At 29.8% G+C, this 21,934-nt stretch overlaps 1 protein-coding gene and 1 long non-coding RNA gene across 2 annotated transcripts in view; both read right to left on the bottom strand.

Moving 5' to 3' along the window:
* The window catches only part of LOC142597842 (uncharacterized), a 64,348-nt gene that overhangs the window by 12,957 nt on the left and 29,457 nt on the right, over nt 1-21,934 (bottom strand). Inside the window, exon 3 of the long non-coding RNA XR_012832448.1 lies at nt 4,792-5,038. This is a non-coding gene — a long non-coding RNA (uncharacterized LOC142597842). The remainder of the gene's footprint in view (nt 1-4,791; nt 5,039-21,934) is intronic.
* Nucleotides 1-21,934, bottom strand: part of LOC124489848 (uncharacterized) — a 70,208-nt gene that overhangs the window by 40,672 nt on the left and 7,602 nt on the right. The window lies entirely within an intron of this gene.

The raw sequence follows: 21,934 nt of genomic DNA, 5'->3' as shown, positions 1-21,934 counted from the left end.
AAAAAAATATTGAAATGCAATGAAATTTGGAAAATTGGAAATTTATCGAATTCACTGGATTGGATTCGATTGGAATGAACTTACAAAACAAAACAAAACAAAAAAAGATTTGACCAAATATCAAGGCAGCCATAATAATCATTTGTTCAAAAATCATTCCTTGTTGTTGTTGTTGTTGTTGTTGTTGTTGATGTTGATATAATTCTGGATTACATGCATTAATCAATTCAGTTGGTGGTAATCGATAGTTGTTGTTGTTGTTGTTGTTGCTGTTATTATTGTAATATATAAAAAGTAAAACAACAACAACAACAAAAACCAAATATACAATGTATAAGAAGCGATTGAAGAGAGAAAAAAAAACTCGACAGAAAAAAAAATTTGTCATTTAGAAACATCAATGAATTTCACACACACATAAAAATCCGAAAAAAGTAAATGGATGGATTTTGTTTGGATGAAAAATTACCGGTGTGTAATTTTTTTTTCTTGTTACCGGGTTTGATGAACGGTAAAAGCGAAAAACAGAAATAAACTATTCAAATAAATTCGTTTTTTCAAAGGTACCCAGAAGCTAAAAAAAAGGATTTTGTTTTTTTTTTTTTTTTTTGCTTTGTTTTCGAAAAAAAACAAGATAATTATCAATTATGAAAATTGTTTCCAAGAATCGACAACAACGACGACGACGACGAAATAAAGGTAAGAAAAATCAAAGCCTCCAAGCTAATAAAAATAGCAACAACAACAACAAAATGGACGAAAAAAAAATTTAAATTATCATGGCATTGAGAATTTGATCAACGATTATAATGTAATTATTATTCTATGATGATTTTGGCTAGCCATTTACATCTTTAATTATTACATTGAACAAACGAATATACACAAGTGTCAGTGAACGAAAATTTTTTTTTCCAATTTCACATATGTGATTAGATTGGATCATTCGTGATTGATTCATGAATGAGAATAACCAGTTTTTTTGTTATAATTCTCTTGTGTGACCTTTTCTCTTCTCTCTCTCTCTTGGCTGTTTGTAATTAGCAAAACGGATTTTTTTTTTGTTTTGTTTGGACCTTTGGGTCTAGACTTTTACACACACACACACACATACACACACAACAATCATGAAAAATCAATTTGAAAATAAAAACGCAAATGATTAAGGCATTCGTATTTTTATTCAATGATAATGATGATGATGATGATTTATTCAAATTGAATGATGAATTCTAATTAATCGATTGAATTGATTTTTCAATTGAATTGGATGAAAAAGTGTTTTTTTTTGTCTCCAACAAAAACCAAAGAACAAAAATAAGACATATTCGGTCACACACACACACAAACACTATTCATTCATCGATCATCGATCATTATTGCTTATAAATCATCATTATTGATTATTGATAGATAGATTACCATAGATGAATCAATCAATAAGAACGTAGAAAAAAAAGAACCATTTCCATACCAATTATTATAGGTGACATACACACACACACACACACCGAATACAGTAATATATTTCATTCATTCATTGTGTTTCAATTCATTCATTTTTTTTTTTTTTTTGAACTAAAGTTAATTTTGAAAATTTTCTATAAAAGTTTCTCAACATAAAGTTTCTCTAAGTTGGCCAATATTTTCCAATATTTTCGATTTTCGATTTTTTTTTTGATATTATTATCATCATACACACATATATATTGTAAACACACTACGCATTTTACTTATTCAGACAGATGATCAATCATCATCATTTCAATTGTCTATGTAATATATGTATATGAACGATTGAAATGTGAATGTGTGTGTGTGTGTGTATAAAATATAAATTCTAGGATCGTTGACGTTTTCACTAAACACGTTTTATATATATATATAGTGTGATGATGATTGAATTTTACATATATATAGATAGATAGATAGACAAACCAGAAAAACAAAATATGTGTGTGTGTGTGTGTGTGTGTGTGTGTGTGTGTGTGTGTGTGTGTGTGTGTGTGTGTGTGTGTATTGGAAATGGAAATGGAAATGGTATTCTGTCTATGAAAAAAAAATAAACCTTAATAAAAGACAATAATAATTGTATCGTATGGAACAATTTGTTGTTGTTTTTTGTGTTTTTTTTTTGTATCCATCCCAATTTGATCACAGAGAATTTTTTTTTTTTTTTTTTGCACATTTCGTATGTAGCAATTTTCTTTTCTTTTTTTCTCTCTTCTCTTCTCTGATAAAAATTCTTGTAAAGTCCTACCAATGAGAAATTATAGCTTTTTGATTTGTGAAAATTATGTCTGTCTATGTGTGTGTGTGTGTGTGTGTTCCTAAAATAATTCATATATAGACCGACCGAAAAAAAATCAACTATATGATTACAATGGGGTGAAACAAGATCATCCGATTCTCTTGCGTTAAAAAGCAAAATCAAACATTTTGAAATACAAAAAAAATTTCCTTTGTGATGGATGATGATGATGATGATTGGTAACATCCATACATATCGAATATAGCTAGTCAGATAGACAGACTATAGATAGATGGAGAGAATCCCATTATTATTATTATCATCTAGGATAAAGAATTTTTTTTTTTTTTTTTTTGCTTTTCTCACATAGAAAAAAAAATTTACGATGAAGATGGATGAATGAATCAAACAGACAATGACAACGATGATGATGATGATGATAAAGACAACAGGCAACAAGAAATTTTTTTTTTTTTTTTTTTTTTGGTTATCCGAAAACTTATTTTTGTTGAACGAAAATAAAATCAAACCTATATATATATCGGTTATCATCATCATCATCATCGTAATCTTTTTGAAAGGACATTTTTTTTCAATATTTTTATTTCATTCTGTAGCCACGACTACAATGTTGAAGATTATGATTACTATATAGACACTATAGACATTGTAGAGAGTAGATTCAATGTCGATGGATTAGATGTGATTGTTGTCTAAGACCAGGTAGAGAAAGAGAGAGAGAGATCAGATCAGATCAGATCAGAGGTATATAATCATCCAGAAAATGAAACAAAACAAAACAAAAAAAAAACTCGATATACCGGCTAAAACATTCCATCATCATCATCATCATGTCATGTCATTCTTTCTCTCGTTGTATTTGCATCAATTGTGTTCTGTTCAATGATTCAATGATGTTTCTACTTTTCATTCGGTCAACGCAACAGTTTTTATTTCCATTGCAAACAAAAAAAAAAAAAACTAATACGAATCATAATAAGAATGAATGAATGAATTTGAATTGAATGAAACAAAACAGAAACAGAGACAGAAAAAAACGAATTCTGATGGCAATGATCATCCTCATGATGATGATGATGAATACCATAGAAAAAGAAAAGAAAGCAACAACAACAACAACAACAAAAACAGATACCGGCCGCTTTTACTAAACAAATGAAATGAATTGTTTCATATATGAAGAAAATGGAGATGGAGATGGTGTGGTCGAGAAAAAAAAATGTGATGCTCATGATGATGATGATGATGATGACAGAAAAGAAAAGAAAAAAGATGAGGAAACGTACTGAAATCATCTTCATTTCTATTATTCAAATACGAAAGATTTTTTTTTTGTTCATGTGTTCATATATGTGACGCCAGTTTTTTTTCTGGTAATAGAAACGAATAAAGAATGCTGGGCTGAATGCTAAAAAAAAAAAAATCCGGGCGTCTTGGCTATTGAAGATGCTGATGATGATGATGAACACAATCATTCAATCAGCATACACACACACACACACACATGCACACGAATATTATTCACTGGCATTTTTTTTTCTCCAGCTTTAAATTCAATTCAATTCAAATGGAAATTTTTTTTTTTCGTTGTTGTTGTTGTTGAAATTGAATTTCATTACAACATTACTGAATGTGTGTGTGTGTGTGTGTGTGTGTAAATAGATATCGAAAGAAAAAAAAAATAAAATAAGAAATTCCATCATTTGGTATTTCATTTCTTGCAATTTTTACACACATATATGATATTATTATTGTGATTATTTCATCATTATCAAACTAAAAAAGAATGCATGTATGTATGTCTATATATATATTGTCAAAGTCAAAAAGAGAAACAAAATTTAAATTCTTTTCTTTTCGCCTGTGAATGAAGGATGTTTGAAGGCAAAAAAACAAAAAAAAAATCACACTGTGGTCTGCATGCATGCATTGGGCTGGCTGGGTTGTTGTTGTTGTTGTCAATGTTTCGTAATAACGATAAAAGAAACAAAATATTCGTCAATGAAAACAATGTGCGAATGCGAATGTGAATGAATGGTGGAGATTTTTTTTTTTTTTTTTTTTTTTGATGGAGAAAAACGATTGTTTTCGATATATTTGAAAACATTGAATGTGGTGAAAAAATAAATATGCGAAATTTTTCCCATTTTTTTATTATTATTCAAAGATTATTGATGATTGATATACAAGATATATGTGGATGAAGAAGAAAAAAAAAATTGAAGAAATTTCCATCCATTGTCAAAGTCGTTGACCATTGATGATGATGATGGTGATGATGATGTTGGTGGACCAAAAAAATGAAATGAAATTCTCGGTGATCTATTCAAAACACACACACACACACACACGGCATAACAATGGAATTGTTGAAACAAAGCATCGAAAAAAAAATCAGATTACTGATAATGACGATAAAGATATATTTATATTCGATCCTTTTTTCTAGGACATTGGTGGGAATTTTTTGTTTGTTTGTGTGTGTGTGTGAGTATCAAAACAAATAATGGAAAATTTACCTTTCAATGTTGACAAAAAAAAATGAAAAATTTTTTGGTGTAGAAATATTAGATTTGAAATAAAATTGGCAATGGTAATGGTGAATAATTTGAGGATGAAAATTCTTGCTGAATGAATAAATAAAAACACAAACAAACACAGACACTAGGACACTGACACTAGGACACAAACACAGAATTTAATGAATAAAGATGACTGTTGATTGGTTGTGGTGTAAATCACACAGCACGTGGAAAAAATACACACCTGAATAAAATGAGAAAGAGAAAAAGAAAATTAGTTTTGTTTGTTTTGGTAAAAAAAAAACAAAAATTTTTCATTTTCATCCAAAATAATATTATGGTATGGCTTCATTCATTTTTTTTCAAAAAAAGAAAAAAAAATTTGATTGATTCATCTCTGGAGACCAATTTGGATTGAAAAAAAAAGAAGGGGTGAATAAAAAAAAATTGACTATTTTCGTCTCAACGGAATTGTTATTACGAACGGATTTCATTCACAATAACCATATATGAATCTTGTTCAAATCCCATTGAACGGATTGTCGTAATTCAATCATTTAATCCTTTATTTCATTGTTAAACAGTCAAAAGTTGGAAAATAAAAACGCACACACACACAGACACACAGACACCGTGAATAAAGAATTAAGAATTCTCATACATAAATATACAAACATAATCAAAAACTGGTAGAAAAAAAAAGTAACCGCATAATTTAATCTTTTCTCTCTCTCTACACCAATTCATGGTTTCATGGTTATTATCACCGATGATAATCATCATCATCATCATCATCATCATGACACGATAATAATTGTCGAAACAATAATAAAAAAGATGAAACAAAAAAATTACATTTAACCACTTTGTTTCTCTTTTTCGTATTTTGTTTTGCATCGCAAAATGTTCTGTTTCATTTTGTATTTATGTATAGCTTCTGCGTGTGCGGTGGTGATGATTTAATGATGATGATGATGATGATGATGATCATAATTCATTAAGAACTTGAACAAACACAAACACACACACACACTAATGGATCGTTTTATTAATCTTATGTAATATGAAATGAACGGTTTCAATGAAAATGAAAAAAAAAATGAATCATGACTGTTATTTTTTTCCACAGTTCAATCTACTTGTTGAAATTGTTCATTTATTACAATTGCCAGAAAAATCTTAGTGACTGGATCAACCGACAGAATTTATTTATTTTTATTTTTTGGATCAATCAGCAACAACAGGTGAAAGAAACACACACAAACACGTGAAAAGAAATGAATGAATAGGACTATTTTTTTTTTTTTTTTTTTTTTGACATTGACTTATTTATAACCATACAGACAGACAGAATAATGACGATGATGATGATAATGATTTAATTAAAATGGAAAATGATGATGATTATGATGATGACAAGTGAAAGAGAAAATAATCTCCATCATCATCATCATCATCATCATTATGATCATAATAAATAATGAGAAAATTATTCATGGTCAAGTTCAATGTTGGTAATTTATGATCATCTTGTTCGGGTTCATTCATTCATTTTTCACTTATTATTATTATTATTATACTGCCATTTACTGTAATAAATTTTATCATCATTTTCTCCATTTTTTTTTCTTTCTCCTCCGGTAATGATCCTAGTTGTAGTTGTAGTAGTAGTAGTAGCAATTGTGGAAATAGTGGCTACTAACAGCGGCATTTTTAAATGATTTTTTTTTTGCATCTTTTCCTACACTAATGATGTTGATGTTGATGATGATGACATAAAAGATGAAAGAGAAACAAACAAAAAAAAAATTGATCACCATTATCAATGAACATTTGTCACTTTCACACACACTGACACACACAACACACCCGCAGACAGACGCACACATTTTTTGAGAAAAATTCAATTATAGACTATCTATAGTGGATAATAATCAATTTTTGATTGTTTTTTTTTCTCTCTCTGTTGAGCAATAGACATTTGGCATGGCCAAAAAAAACAAAAAATACAATAATCAACAGTTGTCAAACAAAATCGATCAACATATCGATAAAAAAACTGTTAACCAAAATGAAAATCCAAATCCAAATAAACGGAGATTCGATTTGATTGACATTTGTAACAATAAGAAAAACATACTAATGCAAGACTTTGGCCAAATCTTGATCATTCTTTTCGTTTTTTTTTTTTTTTGAAGCTTCAAAGCCAAGATATGTAAGAAAAAAAAATCAAACAGATTTTGTCCACCACCACCACCACCATCACCATTGTGTTTTGAAAATCCACAAAATCCACGAACATACATTGAAAGACAGGAAAAAAATACTGTCAGATTTTTGCCATCAGAAAATTTGCTGCTTTATATTTATTCTCGAAAACTAAAACTAAAACTAAAACTAAAATGAAACGAAGTAAAAAAAAAATGTTGCAATTCAAGAGATCTTGTTGTTGCCTGGTCCATCAATGTTTCATTTCATTTCATTTTTTTTTATATTTTATTTTTCACAAAAAAAGCAAAATTCGTTTCATTTTCAAACAACACAGAGAAAAAAAAAAAATAAAATAACGAAATTCGTATTACGACAAGAAGAACTACTTTACTCGCATATAAGCTGTGTGTGTGTGTGACAAGTTTGGCAAGGTTGATTAAAATTAATGATGTTTTTTTTTCTTGGCCATGCTTTTAGTTCTTTTTGGATATCAATCGAACAATTTTTTTTTCATTTCGTTTCGTTTAGTTTAGTTTAGTTTTTTAGTTTTCGGTCATTCATTTCTTGTTGTTGTATTTTTTTTCCATCATCATCATCATCGTTGTCGTCGTGGAGAACAAAAAAAAAAGAAAAAAAAAGGAAATTTTTGTCTTGTTCCATCACACACACACACACACAGGGGCAAAACTTGAAAAGTCCCAACTGTACAACTGTGTGTGTGTGTGTGTCGTTTTTTTCAGCCAGGAAATGAAAAAAAAATAAAAAAAATTTCAAGTAAAAAGAACAAGACGAATAAAACGATGAAAAAAATTTAAATTTCCAAAAAAAATGATGATCGAGAGAGCCAAACAAAACAAAACTAAAAAAAATTCTGGACATAGAATAATGACCTAGAATATTCTGTTCACCTGGAAAATGTCAGAATAAAAAACAAAATCACCACCACCACCACGACAACAAGTAGTAGTAGTAGTAGAAAAAAACAATGAAAATTTTCAATTAAATTGAATTGAATTCAACTGAACAAAATCAATTTTTTTTCAATGGAAAAAAAATAAAAATTACTTGTTTTTTCTGTCGTCAACAATTTCAAAACGACCAATAAAACAGATTTCAACAGGAGAACAATCAAAAAAAAAAAGAAAAAAAAACCCTGGCGACACTTGATTAACTAACTAACTGAATTGATGATGATGATTAGTAAGTGAGTAAATTACTTGACAATTTTTTTTTCTTTGGCCAACCAACCAATCAAACAATGAATGAATGAATTGAATGATCAAAAGAATTGTGAATTGTTGTTGTTGTTGTTGCCATTTTTATTAATTTCCCTTACAGGCAAATAGAGGAAGAGAAAAAAAAATGGACAAGACATGAATGAGTATTGGAAAAACATACACACACACATTGGATTTGTGAATTTGGCCATCATCATCCATGCTGTTGATCATTTTTTTTCGGTGGCCAAATAATAATCATCATCATCATCATCATCATCAGTAAAGTAAATTGCGTGTTTGTGCAAGCACAATTTTTTTCAACTTGACAATTCAAAAAAAAAAGTATCATTAGGGCAATCGAATACACACACACACACACATAGATAGATAGAGTCAAAAGTCGATAGAGATTTGGATTCGATCATCATCATCATCATCATCAACAATGATGGCCAGCCAGTTAACTAGAAAAACAGCAACAACAACTACAACAACAACAACAACAACGAAAAAAAAGACCACACAAAATCAATTGTATTTGATCGAACAACAACAACAAAAAAAAAATATCGAATACATTCAATTTGGATCTCAAAGTCTCCATCCATCCATCCATTCATACATCCATTGTTTGAATGAATATCGAATTGATTGAAACTTTAGAAATCAAACTAATGATGATTTTCATCAGTGTGTGTGTGTGTGTGTGTGTGGATTAAAGATTTTTTCCAGTGAATCAATTCAACCACAATGATGATGATGATGATACTAATGATTTTTAATCAAACATGACAATTTCAATTTCTCATCACACACACACACACACACAAAAAAAAACATTTTCTCGGTTTGAATTTCAGTTTTGAATTGAACAGAAAAAAAAACTTTCTGGTTCTTTCCTTCCAACTTTATGTGAAATTTTTTTTAAAAAATCTTTTTTGTACTCATCAACATCGACCGATAAAAGAGAAAAAAAAACAAACAATCAAATCATACACACACACTTACATAACATTTAAGAGGTTATCGATCATCATCGATATTATTTTTTTTTCCTCCTTTATTTAACCCGATTGATTGATTGATCTGATCGATCAATCGACTATATATTGAAACTGTTTTTTTCATATATATATACAATGATTATATATGTGTATATTTTTCAATCTAAACAATTTTAATCGTGATTGATTTTGCCATCTTGATGATGATGATGATGATCATGATGTGGATGTTCTTGAAGTTTCGTTTTATATTTTTTTTTCTCTTAATTTCGGTGTCGAGAAAAATTTCAACGATGAAACACACACACACACACACACCGGGCCATACACAAACGAAAAAAAATAAAAAAAATTCGTCATCATCATCATTGTTAATGATGTAGTTATGTAAATTAGCTTAGTAGTATAGCCATTGAATGGATATGATTGATCAAAATCAGGTGTGTTTGTATGTGTGTGTGTCTTGAAATCAAAAATAAAAAATAAAAAACTTTTGCATTTAGTTTGATTAAATTCTTGCAAACAAACAGAATTTTTTTCCCCCCGTTTGTTCCCTATAGGATATTCTGGTATTATGGTGGGCTCTATTGAAATTCTGTAAAATGTTTGTTCCATAGGAATTGAATCATTCAGAACCAAAAAACAAAAAAAAAACATCGGATTGAAAAAAAAATTCCATGTGTACCACCACTTATGATTTAGCATATATATGCATTCGATGATAATAATGATGATCATCATCGTCGTCGTCGTTATCATTTGCATAGAAAATATATTAACCGATGATTGTCAGCACACACACACAAAAAACCTAATACAACAAGCATAAGAATAAGAATTCTGTTATTTTTTTCAATACTTTTAATACAACAACAACAACAACAAATGATTTTGGATAACCAAAATGAATGAATGAATTCAAGGCGAAAAATTTAAAATTTAAAATTTAAATTCACATCCATCTATCTACCTATATAATAGTTAAAATGAAATAAACATTTCCATATAAAAAAACAAACAAACAAACAACCAAGAGGAAATAGAATACTAACATTATTATTACACTTGTTGTGTGTGTGTGTGTGTGTGTGCGGGCAGATATTATTAATCATAATAATGGCCATTATAATAATCATCATCATCATCATGAAGATTTTTTGATTTATATCATTTTAATTTCGTTAACTACTTGCATATAAAAAACATTTTATTCTCTCTCTCTCGTTCATTACAATGATCAATGTCTTGTGATGAATCTCTTCATCATCATCATCATAGTCATTAACACACGAATTGTTGATGATGATGATATTGGATTACACACACACACACACAAACAGACAAGCATACAGTCCATTTCATTTATATATAGTAATTTATTTCAACAAAAACAAAAACAAAAAATGCAGACAAATCTATCTATCTCTTTGCCGGTTCCATTCAAAAATACAGTGATAAATCCATCATCAACATTTTTTTAGAAATAAAAACAAACAAGATCATTATGATGTGTGTGTGTGTGTGTGTGAAACATGATAATTAATTTTTTTTCATCAAGAAAAAAAGAAAAACAATGCGAAATTGAAAAAAATTTCATCATGATCATTTGTGATGGATGCAAAAACCAGAAAATATTAAAACCATAACAAACAAACAAATAAACATTGGGCTAGAAATTGTGAGAAATAAAAATCACACATTGGATAATTAATGATTATCACACGACGATTACGATTACGACGATTATGATGATGGCCAATTATTATAACACCAACAATATATCAACCAACCAGCCAGCCAGCCAGCAGAAGCAATAAAAAAAATATAAAATCCACAGTAAACTATATATCATTGAAAAGAAAACCAAAAAACAAAACAAAAAATAAATAAAACCGGGTGGTAAATTAATTGGTACTAATTACCGGCAAGTGAAGAGAGAGAAAAAAAATGGAAAACTTTTTCATATTTTGTGTGTGTGTGTGTGTGTGAAATCCGCAATCCGAAAAAAGCGGTTTTCATTTCAAATTCAAGAAGCTACAAGCTGGCTAAATGAATGAATGGACCACGCCAAAAAGAAAAAAGATTATTAATTGAGAAAAATGATCAACTCTTTTCATCATCATCATCATCATCATCATTAGAGCCGGATGATTAAATTGTTTTTTTTTTTTTTTTTTTTTGATTCTGATGACCAAAGCAAAAATAAACAAAAAAAAACAACAACAACAAACTGGGGAAAAAAATATAAATCAAAATATATATGACTTTCACCCGGTAAATTTGGCCAATTTTTCTTGGGTAGAATTTTTTTTTATCATTTCCTTGGTGCCAAAAAACAAAAAAAAATTTTTGAAATTTTTTTAAAATAAAATTCCAAAAAAAAACAACAAATCTATTACGCAATGATCAGCATTTTATATTACGTCATATGGTCGACCGGAAATGTGCAGTGAACAATGGAATGAAAAAAAAAAAATAAAAAAATTCTTTTCTACAATTACTCCAACTTCTCTCTCTCTCTCTCTGCTGTATATGTGTGTTCGCTGCATTCAATATTCGTTATTTTTCTTTTCTTTCGTTTTTTTTTATTCGTCTTCAGTTCTTATTTTTCATCATCATACACACACACACACACACACCCAATACATAAATGCAATTTACCGACTTTTACATGATTTTTTTTTTGTTTTGTTCCACTGTTCTATTCTATTCTGTTCGGGAAACGAGAGAAAAAAAAACTACAATTTCAAATTTGAAATTCGTTGGTGCCTGCCTTATTGTTGTTGTTGTTGTTGTTGGTAGACATTTAGAAATGCATCCGAATCATCATCATCATCATCATCAGCCTCCTGTAGAAATATAGCACACACATATACAAAGAAAAAGATGTGCAGCAGCAGCAGACTAAAAGAATGGCAAACAAAAGTATAAAATATCATCATCATCATCATCAACGAATGAACAGAGAGAATAATAATAAAAAAAAGGAAAGAAAAGAAAAAAAAATCTCAAACAACAAAGTAAAATAATGGAAGCAAAAAAAAATCAAAAACTCGTTCTCATAGCCAGCCAGCCAGCCAGCCAACATCTAGCATCAACCTTAGCGCCAAACCAACAATGATGATGTTAGAATCATCATCGACGACGACGACGAATGAATGGAATGAAAATATAAAAGAATAGCAAGACACAGAGAGAGAGTTTTCATTTTTGCAGTGATTCAAAGTTTGAATTTTTTTTTCTTCTTCTTCTTCTTCATCATTCCTTCCATTTCCATCCATGGTTTGATTTTTTATTCTTCTTCGTTTTCGTCTTCGTCGTCGTCGTCGTCGTCGTTTTTTTTACTTAAGAACGATGTGTATTAGAAGACGACGACGACGAATTGACGATGATGTGGTTGATGATGACGATGAATCGAATTGTGTTTAGTTTTTTTTTCCATCGAAATACACATACACACACACATTTTCTGGTTGTAATTTTCTTCTTCTTCTTCATCTTTTTTTTTTTTGATTCATCATCCAACCAACCAACCAACCAACCAAACGGCATTCAACTTTCAAAACATTCAGCAACAGAAGTCCGACTCTTCTTTCATTTTTTTTTTTTTTTTTTGCTTTCTTTCTGTTGTATTTTTTTTCTGGATATTTTCTCTCTCTCACTCACTTGCTAGGCTTTTGTGTGTTTGATGGTGAAACATCATTAATCAAAAACTCACATGCAGACACTACAGACATATATAAAGAGTGAATGAAACATACATACACACACGAATACTGGCTAGAAATGGAACCTCAACATAGGCTTCAATAGCTGAATAGGCAGAAAAGCAAATCTCTCTCATTCTCTCTCTCTTTCTCTATTTCTTTGAACAATTTTTTCGGTTTTTTTTTGTTCATCAAACTCTCGGAAAAAGACCAACCAAATATATATATACCAGACCAAACAATGCATACAACAACGAAAAAAAAAAATAGAAAAAAAGAAAGAAAATATCGACGAAACACCCAAATACACACACACAAAAAAAAGCATTAGGATCGACATTGGCCCAAGATATAAGATTTTTTTTTCTTTTTTTTCTGGTTCGTTTTTTTATAATTTCATTCATTTTTTTGTTGCTCTAAAATAGATTGAATCAACCAACAACAACAACAGCAGACAGAAAAGCGCGCGAGTTTTTTTTAACATTTGTTGTTTTTTTTTTGCGATCCAGGAACACACTTGCAGCACGCATTTTGTTGTCGCTGTTTTTTTTTTTTTTTGGTTTCTGGTTCATTATATTTTCTTTGCAAAACATTAGATCTGGTGAACGCCAAGCAAAGCAAAAAAACAGAATTTAATGTGTGTGTGTTCCAGAAACAAATTCCTACATTATCCATAGATTTGATTAGAATTTTTTTTCGAGAAATCTTTAAAAAAAAAATTTGTTATCACCGATTATCAACCACCACCACCATCACCACTACCAACAAACAGCACACAACACACACACACACATCACTATGTTTGTTCGATCCAATCATCCACTGGATCGAATTGAATATATTATGATGAAGAATTTTTTTTCCCATTCTCTAGTTTGACAACACAACACCCCTATCTACTAGCCCCCATTACCGCCATCATCAAAAATAAAACCCACAATGATTGGCGACATTGTCCACAATGCAAAAAAAAATGAAAAAAGAAGAGAAAAAAAAAATTCAGCAACCAAGAACGATTTTGACAGAAAGATCATTTATCAAACACACACACACACACAGAGAGAAAAACTGAAAAAAAATCATCCTATCTATCCATCATATACATTATATATACATATGCAATATACAAATATCCAACATATAGCATTATTGATAATTGCATATATAGCAGCAGCAGCAGAAGCAGTAGTAAACAGTCAAAAAAACGGCCTAGCCCCTTTTTTTCTTCGGTCAAAAAAAAGGAAAAAAAATTTCCATGTGGTTCCAACAACAACTGGCAATAATTTGCTGAAACTCGTGTCTGGTTGCAGTAATTTTCATTCTGATTTTTTTTCTGGTAACCAACAACATTTTTTTTTTTTTTTTTTTTTTGATGATTTCCTATTTTTTTTTTCACATACGGATTATTCATATTGGTTGCCGGTAAATTTCTTGATTTCCTGTAAATTTTTTTTTTCATAAAAAACAAAGCAAAGCAAAACAAAAATGTCACCAACAACAGCATTGATTCTTGGACAACAATTGTGACTTTTGAGAGGACAAAAAAAACATCATGACCGTGTTATTGTTTGGCAAATTCCAAGAACGAGTTGAGTCAAAATATTCTCTAGTTTTTTTTTCGGCAGAATTCTTTACATTTTTTCAAAAAAAAAACGAAACAAAAAAAGAAAGGAAATGAAGAAAAAGAAAAAAACGAAAACTTCCTGAACTAACAACAACAACAACAACAACAAAAAAGTTGATTTGAAACTTATTATTATAGTTATAAATGGAAGAAGATATAGGCAACCAAACAAACGACAAACGAATTGAATTTGAAACGAAACGAAACGAAATGAAAAAAAAAATGGTAAAATGATGAAAAGTTGATGGCAAAAGATTGCCGACACCACACACACACACACACACACACAGACATTGATTCGTTGTTGTTCGAGAAAAAAAAAATCATCCAACCAGATCGTAGTGTGTGTGTGTGTGTGTGTGTATGTGACGACGTTTTCAGAATTTTTTTTTCTGATGAAAAAAAAATTATTCGAATAAAAATAGTCATTTCTTTCCCCCACCTCCCCACAACCTTCCATCCCCTTTCTTCGTACACATACATACAATGAATACGAAAATAAAAAAAATTGTCAACAACAATAGCTTATGGCGTGTATGACTGAATTGGCTTTACGAATTTCCACACACACACACACAAAAGTTGTCCGAATCGTATCGGTTGAATGATTACAATGATGATGATGATGAGTGTTGTTGTTGTTGTTGTTTGATGGTGGCGTGGTTTTTTTCTTCTTTTTTCATTTCTGGATATGATCTGCGTGTGTGTGTGTGTGTGTGTGTGTGGATATTGGATCTAAACATTATTATTATTTGTTGTTGTTGTCGTTTTTTGGAAAACAACAACAACAACAACAAAAAAATATTCGGTACTATAGTATCGTATATATATTCGAATCGAAAAAGTGAGAATTCATCAAACGAAATTGAATGAATTGAATAGAATCTAGCCATGTGATTCCACAATTGGCTCATATCAAACACACACACACACACACACCACCATCATTGATTATAGTGTACAATGTGAATATTTTCATTTCAAAAAAAAAAAAATGATGGATCCTATGAGACCAAATGGCTAATGTGTTTGGGTTTTGTGGTGTGTGTGTGTGTGTGTGTGTGTTATAATTAGACTTTTTCCAGGGGTTTTTTTTGTCTGGTCAAACAATTGACCAGAAACACTAATCTCACCTTTTTTATGTGATCGAACCAAAAAAAAAAAAAAAAAAAAAAATGATTAATCTTCAATCTCAAAAACGTGAAAATATTTTCATATGAAATAGAAAATGGAGAATAAATTATTTCGATTAAAAAAAAAAAGGAAAAAAGAATGTCGAACAAAAGTGTCGAAAGTCAAGTTTTCAATCAAATTTTTTTTCCACCAATGAGCTCATCATTTTATCATAGAACAAGAATAGAATGAAATTATCTATATTGCTTTATTCAAGGAATTTTTTGTTCTCGTTACACACCCACCACCACCACCACCACCACCGCTACTACTACCACTAAATCTTCTAATCATTATCATTATCATCATGAGGAATGGAATTCATTCCACTCCTACACACGAATATCTCTGATGATGATGATGATAATGACGGAAAAAAAATATGGTTATTATCAATATATTGTAAATAAAATGATGAACAAAAAATTGTTCAATAATTTTTTTTTTTTGAAGCAAAAAAAAAAAAGAAAAAAAAATCAAATGTTTCTCATACATTCAAACTCTAACAACAGCCAGCCAGCCAGTCAGTCAACCAAGCAACCAAGCAGCCAGTCAGTCAGCCAAAAATAAAAAGAAGAAAATTGAAGCTTTCGAAAATCAAGAAAAAAAATGAAATGAAAATATTCGGGTATATACCATCATCATCATCATCATCATCATCATATTCACATACACACACACACACACACGCAACAACAACAATACAAAACTCACAGTGCAACGTTCCAAATTGTAGAAGAAAAAAAATATATACTAGAATTTGGATTGAACATGGTACGACTATAGTATATATATTTATACGCATACAGTGATGAACAACACACACACACACATAAACAAAAGCTCATGTCAAGTTTTGATATGAAAAACAATTAATCATTCGAACGGTTTTTTTTGCATTCTCTCTCACACACACACACAAAATGTTGTTGTTGTTGTTGTTGTTGCTTTTTTTGTATGAAATTGCTGCTTCTTTTCACAATAAGATCAAATTGAAAACTTGAAAGATTTTTTTTTTTATTCATTCTCTATCGTCCATTCTTATTTGTTTGTGCCGTTCGGTAAAATTTTTTTCATTTCGGTTATTCATTTTTTTCATGAATTTGTGTGTGTGTTTGGAAACGAGGAAATTTGATTCGGAACAAGTGCAAGATTCTTTAGTAGAATTTTTTTTCATAAATTTATAAATCAGTTAAATGTTGAATCTGAGAATAATAATGAAAGTGAAATCAGTATACAAAATCTCATGAGATAATGAGTGAGTGAAAGAAAAAAAAAGGATGAGATTCTGTCATTATCATCATACGTCATCTTATGATTATCTCAATGTTTTTTTTTTTTTGTTGTTGTTGCTGTCGACACAGGATACCAACAACAAGTAAACTCAAACACGAAAAAAAATGTTTATATAATCAACCAGGTCATTATTAATGACGATGATGATGATGATAATGAAGATGACCATCACCAAAACAACAACAGCAACAACAACAACAACTAGATATCAGTTATCATTGTTGTTGTTTTTATCTATCTTGATGATAATACGATTATCATGATGAAGAAACAACAACAACAACAACAACAAAAATGATTCATCACTCAGTGTGTATAAGTGTGTCCAGTAGTTGTTTGTTTTGTTTTTTGTTTTTTTTTTCTTTTTTCTTTTGCAAAATCAAAGATTAACAAAGTTTTTAAGAATAAAATGAATTGAATCACGATGATATGCAATGAGGTTAAGTGAACATTCGATGTTGATGATGATGATGAAAAAATGTTGAGAAAATTGATGGCAGTAACATTGAAATGAAACGAAAAAAAAAAATTTTTTTTGCCACTAAATAACCGAATCCGGATCAGCATGTGGTTTACGCATTCAACGGATCATTATTCAAAGTTTTTTTCATTTTTTTTTCATGTTTGATTCATTGTCTGCCCAATGATGATGATGATACAAATACGAAAAACTTGAATATTTCAATCGGTTATTCAAAATATATTCATATATACAAAGTAATCAAAGAGTAGTGTGTATGAGGAAAATATATGAAAACTAATGCTAAAATACATGGGCGAATGAAACAAAAAAAAAAAAAAAAACAAACAAAATGCTAAAATGCCCTGGCGAAAAAAAAAGAATAATAATAACAAAAGAAAAAAAAGGAATGTCCGGCATTGCGTTTCCTTTTCCGATATTTTTTCTTTCGTTTTCATTTCTTTTCGTTTCGATTATATTTTGAATGACGTACACATACCATACAGTATGGTAGTTGTTCTATCGATAATAATAATGAGAATCCAACTGGTTCCAAATGGAATACACAATTGAAATATATATACTAATCATCAGAATATAGTATTTGTATCTATCTATCGTTTTGTTGTTATTTTTTTTTTTTTTTTTTTTGATTTATTACAACTCTTTATGTTTTTGGTGTGTGTGCGTGTGTATGTTTTTCGGTTATATATCGATAAATCGTTATTGTTGTTCAAAGAATTGTTACATAAATACAAAAAAAAAAAAAATACTGAACTTCTTGATGCTAAATTCTTTTTCTTTCCATTCTCTCTCTCTCTCTGTTTGTTTGCATTTCAAACGAATACAAATTCAGTGCATGTTGATAGAACAACAACAACAACAACAACAAAAGGAAGAAACATTTCGATCCAATATCGATGATAACCAAACAACAACAACAAAAAACCAGTAGAACCAAAGGAAGAAAAAAAAATCATATATTCTATATGATCGTATTGGTTTGATGATGATATCATTATTCTGGTTTCTTGTCTTTATGGAACCAAAACGAAAAAAAAATCTGCCGGTCACCAATATCGCCAAATGACGACAATGGGAAAAAAAACAAAACAAAAAAAATAAATCCAAAATGGAACAACAAATCAGCACCCAAAAATACAAGAACTAGACACATATTGTTTCGTTTTTAGTTTTTATCTTTATCTTTATTCTTGATAAATTAATAATTTACTCTGGAACATACAGTCCAATAATAAAATAAACTTTGGAACAGAAAGAGAAACCAAAAAAAAAAAAAAAAAAATCAGAATCCAAAATGGAATTGAACGAAAAAAATATTACACATACACCAGGCTAAATTACAAAGAGAGAGTGAGAGAGAGAGAGAAAAAAAAAGAAAAACGAGCACGCGCAAGCTGATAAACTGATGAACATTACACAAATGACAAACGAAACGAATCAGAAATGATCAGAAGCAATTGTGGCAATGTAGACAACAACAACAACAACAAGAGATTGGTTAAAATCGATCTAAATTGATAGTGACATCTACATCCACACACACACACACACACATGTCATTGTCGATGACAATAATTTTTTCGTCGACAACGACAAATTAATCAATTCTAAACAAGGAAAAAAGAAAAACAACATTTAATCATTTTGAAATAATATCAAATTCAATTTCCAGAAAATCTTTCGTTTTTTTTCTGCATTGTCATTTGTTTTTTTCATAAAAATCGTAACATTCTTGTAATTTGAAAATCAATTTGGGCGTCCCGAATGTCATCATCGTCATCATCATCGTCATTTCGAATGAAATTTGGATTTGGTCATCGGTCACTCATTTATAATAAATTCATAAGAGCATATTATTAAAACTATACTCGGTGGTGTATGTGTGTGTGTGTGTGTTAGCATTTGGGTTAGGTTGATTGAATATGAGAAAAAAAAAACCAAACTTTACTGTTCTGTTTCATGGAAAAAAACCAAGTGTAAAAAAAAAATGAAAATCCATTATATTTGCACATACTAACACACACACACAAACATAGATAGATAGATAGATAGAAAGATCAATCCATGTGTGTGTGTGTGTGTGTGCGTTTGTGATGACGAAGGTTGTATACTTTTCATATCCAAATTGACTGAATGATGATGATAATCACAACCTGAATCCAAAAAAAAAAAAAAAAAAAAAATATTTATTCGAGAGTGCAAACATTGTGTGTGTGTATTTCCATTATATTTGGTTGGAAAAAAAAATAAATGCAAAATAAAATACACAACATGCAATGTTGATAATAAATAGAAAACAAAAAAAAAATGAAAAAATACCAAAAAGCAGCAGCAACCAAAACCACCACTGAAGATATCACGCAATGTGTGGTTTGTTTTTTTTTTTTTTTTTTTTTTTTTTTTGGTTTGTTTTCAATGTTTGATTGGTTGGTTGGTTGGTTGGTTGGTTGATTCGTTTTTCCGCTATACCTGTGTGGTTGCAATTTTCCTTTGTATTTTCCTGTATGGCTGTTTTTCGAGCAGCATAGAAAAAAAAACAAAAGAAAAAAACCATAGAATCATTCATTTCAAAAAAAAAAAAATGAATGAATGAATGAATAATGATTGAATAAGAAAATTGAAAACAGAATTAAAAAAAAACATTGAAATTCAAATTCTCAAACAACAAACAAACGAGAGAGAGAGAGAAAGAGAATGCGACAAATATTTATATCACCAGAATCGTAGTAGTGGTAAAAATGAAAAGAATTGATGGAAATGAGAAACAAAACAAAAAAATGCTTATTTCGACAATATTTAATCATCATGATGATCATCATCAAACAAAAAATAAGTACTATGATGATCAATTCTGAACACAGTTGTGTGTACTTTTTTTTCATGCATAAAAAAAGGACAATAGTTTTCGACACACACACACACACACACACACACAGACACAGACAGACAGAAAATCAGATGAATCAAATCAGAAACCGAGAAAAGAGAAAAAAAAATCACAAAATGGATGTGATGAAAAAAAAAAGAAAATTCAGAAAAAGAGAAACTCAACAATCGAAAATCAAAATCAGAAAAAAACAAGCGAAAAAAAATGTTGCATTCATGCAAAACACTGAAAACGTTACGTTTACAACAACATTCTCATTGTCACATTCTGTTGTATTTGAATGCAGCAGCAGCAGACAACAGCAGAAAAAAAAGAATCAAACCAAAAAAAAAAAAAAACCGAAAATCAAAAACGAACCGAAAATAAACGGCAAACGACCGAAATAAAATAGAAAATGTTGAAAAGTATAAAGTAAAGTGAACGTTTAGTATAATTAAATTTAAGATGTCATTACCATTGAAATGAACAACAACAACGACTATGACTGTCGTCGCATCTTTTCATTCATTCATTCACTTTACTCACTCATTCATTCATTCACTATCTATCTATCTATTTGTCTGTCGGGTTTTTTGTAAGTGCAAATTGTGTATGTGTGTGTATGTGTGGATTTGATTATAGAATCAAAACATAAGCAAGCTAGGACCCGAATAGATTGTTGGATTCTCATTCTTTCATTGTGTCTCAACTGTGTATATTTGTTTTTATCTAGAATCCGCTTTTTTTTTTTTTTTTTGTTCAATATAAATTTGCAATATTGAATGTGATGGTAGAATATTTTTTTCGTTTTTTCGTTTTAGAAAATGCAAAGAAGAAAAAAAATACGAAATAGAAAATGGAATCCACCAATGTGCGTGTGTTTTTATACAGCATAATAATATACAGTTTGAGTATAGCATAGTGTTCCATAATAGAAATGGAATCAAAAAAAATGAATGAATGAAATGGTTAGTGATGTGTGTGTATGTGCAAGTGTATATCGTGCCATACAAAAGCATTGGGGAAAAAAATTTCTATAATAATGACAGTATGTGTTCCAGAATCATATATACGGCCATCATCACCATCATCCTATATCCAAATGGATACACACACACACACATCATGACATAGGGAGGAATAAATTGACAATCAACCAAACGAACGAAAAAAAAAGAAAAAAATTTTGGAACCAAAAATGAAACAGGAAAATTCTTTTGTACTACTACGTACACATACACACACACACACACATACACTGAGACACACTTTATGGATCCCATTAGCGACCGATTTTCAACCGACAGTAACTTGATTTTGTTTTTGTTCGCGATTCAAATCGAATTTGATGATGATGATGATGGTGGTGGTAGTGATGATGGTGATGGTGGTGGTGACAAAACACGAGCACGAGCAAAAACAAAACGATAATCGCATTATCATATCAAAATTCTGTGATGATATGATAATGATATGAAATGAAAAAAAAAGACAAAAAAAAATGTTCAATGTACCAAATGGATCGTTTTTGGTCGTTTGTAAAAAAAACGAAATT

Source organism: Dermatophagoides farinae, chromosome 10, assembly GCF_024713945.1.
Source record: "Dermatophagoides farinae isolate YC_2012a chromosome 10, ASM2471394v1, whole genome shotgun sequence".
In the NCBI taxonomy this organism is placed as follows: Eukaryota; Metazoa; Arthropoda; class Arachnida; order Sarcoptiformes; family Pyroglyphidae; genus Dermatophagoides; species Dermatophagoides farinae.
The sequence above is the reverse complement of the archived record's forward strand: the minus strand, read 5'-3'. Positions and strand labels throughout refer to the sequence as shown.